Below are 8030 nucleotides of genomic sequence, written 5' to 3'. Positions count from 1 at the left end.
CACAAACAATGGGTCCAGGTCAGAATCAAGGTCATGATATTGTAGAGCACAAACAATGGGTCCAGGTCAGAATCAAGGTCATGATATCGTAGAGTGCAAACCACAGGTCCAGGCTCACTTGGTTCCCACTGTCTTTCAGCACCATCAGGGTTCTCTGGCTCAAAGAGTAGGGTATGTGGGATGGACTTGCAAGACCGTGCCTCTCAGTCCATCCGGTTAACAGTGGTATAGGAGATAGTCCCTGTGTACCTCAGCACGCGGCCTTTCTCCATCTTTAGTTGGTTCTTGTTTTTCTGTTTTGGCGTTTCTTGGGTATCGTGGCAAAAATCTTGCATTTCAGTTATCACCTGACTTCTTTATTTAAGAAGTCTGTTAAAGAGAACATTAAATATCGGAAGCTAGGATGATACAGATAATCTATATTTTTTTTTAAATTTTTTTTTTCCCGAGATAAGGTTTCTCTGTGTAGCTTTGGAGCCTTTCCTGGAACTCACTCTGTAGCCCAGGCTGGCCTTGAACTCACAGAGATCCGCCTGGCTCTGCCTCCCAAGTGGGCCACCACCTCCCGGCTTCACACATCTCTATTTTAAATACAAAGGGAAACAGATTTTCTTATTCCACCCAAAGTTTTAAAAAAGAGAAACAGTGCCTTGTGTTTAATAGCACCACGATTTATCACGTTAGATACTGAGAAGTCAAGAAAGGCCAGGATCCTGCAGCCGCTGCTCTTCTGGATCCCGGCCATGAGAACACTGTCTTAAACTGGAAATGTTATCAGTATAGAATGGATGAAATGCACCTCCAGCAGAGCAGCTTCTGATACTGTCTTTCCCAGCTCCACACCGAGGACCAATTGTTCCTCCTGGAGAACTAAGAAAAACAATGTATCTCTTACCCAACCTAGAGACAGGATGACCCATGAAGGTGCCCAGGTGGAATGCTCTTTATGCAAATCAGTTTACAGGAAAACAGTGCAAATGTGGTGAACTTGGAATTCAGGAAAAGAGAACATGAACTTGTCAGGATGTCTTTAGCATCCTTCTGAGCCAGGTAACAGGTTCTGGCTGGTCTAAGCAAGCATCGGCTCTCTTCCGACAGGGACAACCTTATCTTGGAAGTGGAAGTAATCACAATGGATGACTTGTTTCCTGAGATCATCTAGTGCCCTTGACTTTGAGCAGTGAGCAACCTCACTTCCCACCTATGGCTCTCCTTCAGCTCAGGGGAAAATCTGGGCAGGCAGATACGGCTCTGCTGCTGAAGCGATAATGGAACCCAGTTCCACAGTTTATTGTTATTATAGGGTTCATATAAACTCTAGGCATAGACATTTGATATAGACAAAATGAGCCACACCAGGTACAAAAGATACATTTAACAACTGTGTACCTGTTTCTTCTACATCTTTATTTTTTTTTTGTCTTCACTCTTACTTTTGAACTAGTGAATTGAGTGTTCAAGACCCCTCTCACACCCACCCTCCATCCCTCCCACGTAAGTTCCATTCCTACGCTATGGTCAGCCCTTCTCAATTCAGCCTCCCCAGACCCCAGACTCACTCTTTCCTCTATCACAGCTCATGTTTTCTCCTACTTAGATTTTTTTTCCTTCTTCCTTCCTACAAACCCAAATCTCACCCTTTTAAGGGCAAAGTCAAGTCCACTTTTCCCCAGTCAAACTTTTCCGGCCAACCAGCGCTACCGATTTTAAACATATGCCTAGTATTCTAAGTTCACCTTCAGCCTGGCCCTACATGGCCGCAGCAGAGTCCTGTGAACTTCATTTTCCCCACTTCTTTGGTATATAAATTCCCAGAAATGTTAGCAGCGTTTAACTCCTTTGTGTGTACGTTTGGTCCCTGAAGACTTCTAAGGGCAGAGGTTCTCAAGTTTCCTGTCCTCCTACCACGCTGATAACAAACCGACTCTAGCATTGTCCTGAATTGGAGTGTGATTTAAGTGCCTCCCCACCGTCAACAGGCAAACTCGGCTGTAGTATGCATGCTGATGGGTTTCCGCCATGTGCTTTCTGAGAGACATGCATTGCTCAGCATCCTAATTCTCCCCTCCGTGAGATGATCTAGTGACCAGGGAGAGAGGGACTCAGACCCGGCCAGGCTGCTGTTTCTGTAAAGCTTAGAATGAGTTGGATTTTCTAAGCCAGGCTTTGTCATCTTTAAAGTTGAGGGTTCCTAGGGTCCTGGTGGACGTTGAACACAATTATATGATGTGTTTAACGTGGTGCCCAGCACATGGTCGATGCTGCATTCGTGTTACCAGTGATTGACAAGAAGGAAGGATTCCAAGTAATGCCTTGATTCTAGTCATTGCTGGGAGAGTCCTACAGTAGCTTTAGACAAGGAGAAATTGCGTAACACTTTAAGGCTTCTTGGTTAAAAAAAAAAAAGTCAAGGAGACAGTAACATCAGACCAGGACTACCAGCCTTTTAGTGATAACGTGGAAATAAAGATGCTCTTGGCATAGATGTGTGCCCAGAATCAAGAGAAAGTTCAGGTAGGCAGAGGGAGCATTTCTCTAGGAAGGAGGAACATTCTCTGAGCTGGAGCCAACAGCCTGGGCCCTCACCTGGGCACCCGTCCAGAAATAAGAACAGTTTTTCATGAGACTCCGGTGACTTCAAATGCAAGGTGCTGTTTCAACCTGCCTGCGTGTCCTCAGCAGAGGCTGTGGAGCAGGATGAACAGGCTTTACCTTTGCTTTCTGCCCGGACCATCCCAGGTGAGCCAGAATCCACCATTCTGGAAACACACCGTCTGCCAGGTTCAAAGGCAACTTGACCAGTAGAGGAACAGCGGCCATGGTGGCCACCTGGGGTTTTTAGCAACTGTGGCGACCAGTCTTTTCTGGGAGCCTATTAAATAAAATAGAGTGTGAATCAGGAAGGAAGGAAGGCTGGAACAGGAATAAGAGACATATATAAGTATGACTTCTGGCCAAGTTCTGTCTGTTTCCAAAAGCTGACATGGCCCCAGCGTAACTATACATCGTTGCCAAGTTGGGGAAGGTGAGTGGTGGGCTCTCCAGGGTGTAAGCCAGGCTCCCCCCCCCCCGTCTCTCGTAGTTCCTTTCCTGTTAGTCTCGTTTGGATGTCTTCCAAAATAGCTGAACTCATTATACCTCACTCAAAAATGATTTCCCAAACCGCTCAAGGGGATCACATAATAAAGCGTTGTAGAGGTAACCATTAGGTCTGATCACACGTAGGGACAAATGTGCTCCCAAGAAAGCATACACACACACACACACACACACACTCACATTGCCCTCAATAAAATCATGTAACACACTTGCAACACAGCCTTGGGGATTAACTTGCCCAAGTGGCTGAACAAAGATTGTTGGCGCCTGGTGCTAGAGTCCAAGGGCATTTCAAAGACTCACAGGAAGCAGAAAACTGGGTGAGGGGGTGAGGTGAACAGTGCTCTGGATTCTTCACAGGGTGCTTCACCCGTGAGGCTGAGTTCAGAGAGCTGAGGATGAAGAGGAGAATGGAAAAGAGGGCATTCTGTCTGCTCCTGGGACCTTCTCTGACAGCAGGAGTTGATCCAAGGCAAAGGGGTCCCCAGAACCCCTACTCTGAAATCTCACAATGGGTCTTGGGATAGCTCTCAACCTTCGTTCTACTGGGTTCTGCAGGTTGTTTGAATCTGGTACTGTCCTGGACTTACACAAGATACTCTCATTTCTTGGGTGATTTCTCTTCCACTTTATTCTTCCTCCTGCCCCCCTTCTCCTCTCCTCTTCCTTCTTCCTCCTCTTCCTCCTTCTCCTCTCCATCTACTTTTTCCTTCTCCTTCACCTATTTCTTTTTCCTCCCCTTCTCTTCATCCTTCTGATCCTCCCCTTCCCCTCCTTCCCCCATCCCTCCTGTTCACCACCCTCCCCTTTCCCGGCTTACTAACTCTATTTGAATGCTAGCCCTCCTAGAGCAATACTTTGGGCTTTCATCATTCACCTACCTCTTCCGTGGCTTTTGTTTTCTTTGTTGTGCAGAAAGAAGTCTTACCTGTATCCTCAGAGTCCTCTCTGACATATTAGTTATTGTCACCATTTCCCTTTTCCAAGAGCACCGAATGTTCTTTTAAAACAGCAACTGGAATTTTATAATGGCAGAAGTAACAATCTGTGAGGAAGACACAGCAAGCTGAACACAATCTACAAATACTCATAGCAGAACCTGAGAGCACTTGGGGAGAAAGAAAGAATTCCACAGTCATATCGGGGATAATTTGGGCATCCTTATTGGCAGGCGATTCCTAGAAGATCTTGATGAAACATCTGCATGAAGGCAGATGATATGAACAACACTATCAGTCACTGTCTGACTGACACCGTGACCACAGTGATCAACAGTTGCTGAATACACATCCCTTCAAGCACATCCTAGCACACTGCAAAGGGCAGGCCACATGATGGATGATAAAGTGAGTCAACAATTTTTCAAGACAAGATTTTTCTGTGTAGCCTTGGCTATCCTAGAACTCACTGTAGACCAGGCTGGCTTCAAAGTCAGAGATCTGCCTGCCTCTGCCTCCTAAGTGCTGGGATTAAAGGTGTGCATCACCACTGCCTGGCAACAAGTCAACAAATTTTAAGGAATTGAAAAATACAGTGGGCTTTTTTTTTTTTTTTTTTTTTTTCTGGTCACAGTGGAATTAAGAAATTAGTATCAATATGACACCTATTCAAACTCCAGATATCTAGAAATTCAACAAGATTTTCTTAAATAATTTTGAACTGAATGAAAATAAAGAGCATTGTATCAAAATTTGTGGAAGCCATTTGTCTTAGCTAGGGTTTCTATTGCTGTGAAGAGACTCCATGGCCATGGCAACTCTTATACAGGAAACATTTAATTAGAGTGGCTCACTTACAGTACAGAGGTTCAGTCAATTATTGTCACAGTGAGACATGCTGCATGCAGGCAGACATGGTGCTGGAGAAGTAGCTGAGAGTCCTACATCTTGTAGGCAACAGGAAGTTGACTGAAACACTAAGTAAGCGGTATCCTTAGCATAGGAAACCTCAAAGCCCACCCCCAAGTGACACACTTCCTCTAACAAAGCCATACCCACTCCAGCAAAATCACACTTAATAGTGCCACTCCCTATGAGCTTATGGGAGCCAGTTACATTCAAACTACCACACCTTTAAAATAGATTTCAACATACACATTAAAAAACATTTAAATCATAGGATGATAAAAATAAGGACATGAATCAATGAAGTAGACATTCAACAGATAAAAGAGAAAAGTTAATTAAAATAAAAAGATTGACAAAATAGACAAAACCTTAAACTAGATTAATTGAAAGAGAGAAACTATATATCTCCAATATGAGGAATAAAAAGGGACTATCACTAACATAAATTTTGCAAACAACTAAAATATAAAAGAATAATAAAGAAAATTGACGCCAAAAAATCTAACCATTAAAATTCTTGAAAAAAAGTATCAAATTTGATATGAGAACTAGGGCATCTAAATAGCTGAATTATCAAACACCTCCCAGACAGACACCCAGTGCAGAAGGTTTTCCTTATAACTCCCATCAAACATTCACAGCAGAAATTACTCCAGGTTACATAAACATTTTGAGAATATGGTAGTCTTTTCCAGGGGAGAACCCTTAAATTGGTTACCAAAATACTGAGTGGTCCCTGAAATCATATGCATACAAGTAACTTTATCAGGACGGAGCAGGTTGTACTCCTATCTTTAGGAATACATATGTAGTAGGGGCATGCATGGGAAGGGTTGGAGGGAAAAAAGAGAAGGGGAAATGATATAATCACATTTTAATTTAATATTTATGGAGAAGAAGATAAGGTTCAAAGATCATTGTATTAGACACTTGAATAAACTACATAAGCACAGGGAAAAAAATCAGATCAGGAAAAGAGGGGACTTGCTGCAGCTCACTTCAGGAGGCCAGCATCACCCTGAGACCCTAACACAACAAAACCATCACAGAGGACCAATAATCTTCATGAACAGAGCAGAAATTCCCCCATCAAAACATCAGCAAATTGAATCCAGCAATATTTAAAAGAATACAAAACATGATATATAAATGCTCAATATACACATGGAAAAATCCTCAGTGCCATTAATCACCAGGAAAATGAAATGACTTGAAGTTTTATACATACATTGCAAAAATTACAGAATGACTGTAAAAAAAATGGCCATTGTGTCTAATACTGTGTAATACTGTGAGGATACAGGGTGACTGGTACTCCCCATTAGTGCTGATAAGTGTAAAATGTTATATGCCCTTTGGAAGAATTCCATCACTGCTCGCAAACTTCATTATCTACCTACAATCAGCCACTCCAGTTTTATATTTACCAAAAACAAATAAAGAGATGGGCCTACATGAAAACACATAAACTTTCTTTTCCACATTTAATAAACAGGGATAACACAAAGCTCACAAACATTGGGTGAGTAAATAAACTATGGTATGTCTGTACAATGGAATACTATCAAGCAATAAAAAAAACAAGCCATCGATATGCGCCATCTTGAACCAGCGGGAATAAGCGCCCTGAATGGCATGGGATCCAGTGAGAGGACCAGGGGTGAGAAATACGGAAGACAAGAAGTCTGTTTCAGAAGAACAGGTGGCTGAGAGATGACAAGGAGCAAGAAAAATCAAACAGCAATAAGGGAAAACCCCAGATGACTAAGGACAGTGAGATACTGCCAGAAAGCATTGTTTCCTCTTCCTCGTTACTGCGGTGTATAAGTGACATGTATCCAGTGGACACAACCACTTCTTTCTTAACTCTACTTTGCTTTTTCTCAGTCTGGTATAGGGTAGTGTGATGCCCTGGAGATGCTTAGCAGCATCAGGTATTGAGTTCCTCAGTGAGGGTGTTCTGTGGGTTATGTGTCTTCAATGCAAATTTGACTTAAACAATGTTTCCAACTGAGAGTGAGCTACAGCTCCGGAGTGGCATCTGTACCTACCTGTAGTAGGTCAGGCTCATAGGGTCGAGGAAATTGGCTCCAACCAGTTGCCAAGGCATGCATGTAATGTACTTCCGTATGAGCCAAGCTGGAGTCTGCCTGAGGGCCTAGCAACAGGCGCTGTCAGAGGTTCTGATCATGCCCAGGCAATGCCGCCAGATTGGGACACAGCTTGGGCCCTGGGAGGAGAGTATATAAGGCCTTTCCTGTTGTTGAATAAACAAGTTTGCAGTTGTTTTGTTCAACTGACTCCTGGTGTCTGTTTCACCGATGCTACACCTTCTTACCCCTCCCCGGAGGGAGCCGTTAGGATCCAGCAACACCCACCCTGTTCAACTCTTACATGCCCTATAGCCAGAGAGGCTGGAGGAGGGATTAGAGCGCTAACCTTGACAACCTCTGCCACCAAGCTGGCAATGCAAGCCATAGAAGTCACAGCCCTGATTCCAGTCCAGTGAACTTCTGTAAGGACACCCCCCGCCCCCTGACCTGCATCTCTAGCCCTGTGCAGCTTAGCAGCTGTTGACTTCCCGTGAGCAAGGCCAAGAAGGAACGGACACCCACAGGTGGTTGTTCGTCAACATCCAGACATTGTGTGGTCCACCCTTTTGTCCAGCCCAGGTCAAAACTCAGGACACAGTCCAGGTTCCCTTCCAGTGTTTCATTTTCACCTTGCTTATCTATCTGCCAGCTTTCCTAGTGGTAAATAATCAATCCTTCAATTGGTTCTGGAATTACAGCACTAATGGTCTGCACAGATAGCCGTGTGGTATTCACTGACTTGGGAAAGACCCAGGAAGAGCTACCTCCTAAACTTCAAAGCCTTTATCCCACTTAAAACACACCCAAAACTTTGGAGATTATAGGCGGTTTAACCGAAAGACATGGAAAGCCTGGAGATAAGATAGACTCTCCAGACCTTTCATGGAAGCTGTGAAAATGCTATCAGGATCATCTCTAAAAAATGCAAAGCACCCTAAAAGTCGAATCAGTCATTTGGCAAACACTTCCCTGGACAGATAAGAGACCTGGA

This window comes from Peromyscus leucopus, chromosome 14 (genome assembly GCF_004664715.2).
Source record: "Peromyscus leucopus breed LL Stock chromosome 14, UCI_PerLeu_2.1, whole genome shotgun sequence".
Taxonomy (NCBI): Eukaryota; Metazoa; Chordata; class Mammalia; order Rodentia; family Cricetidae; genus Peromyscus; species Peromyscus leucopus.
This window is presented reverse-complemented; position numbering follows the sequence as displayed.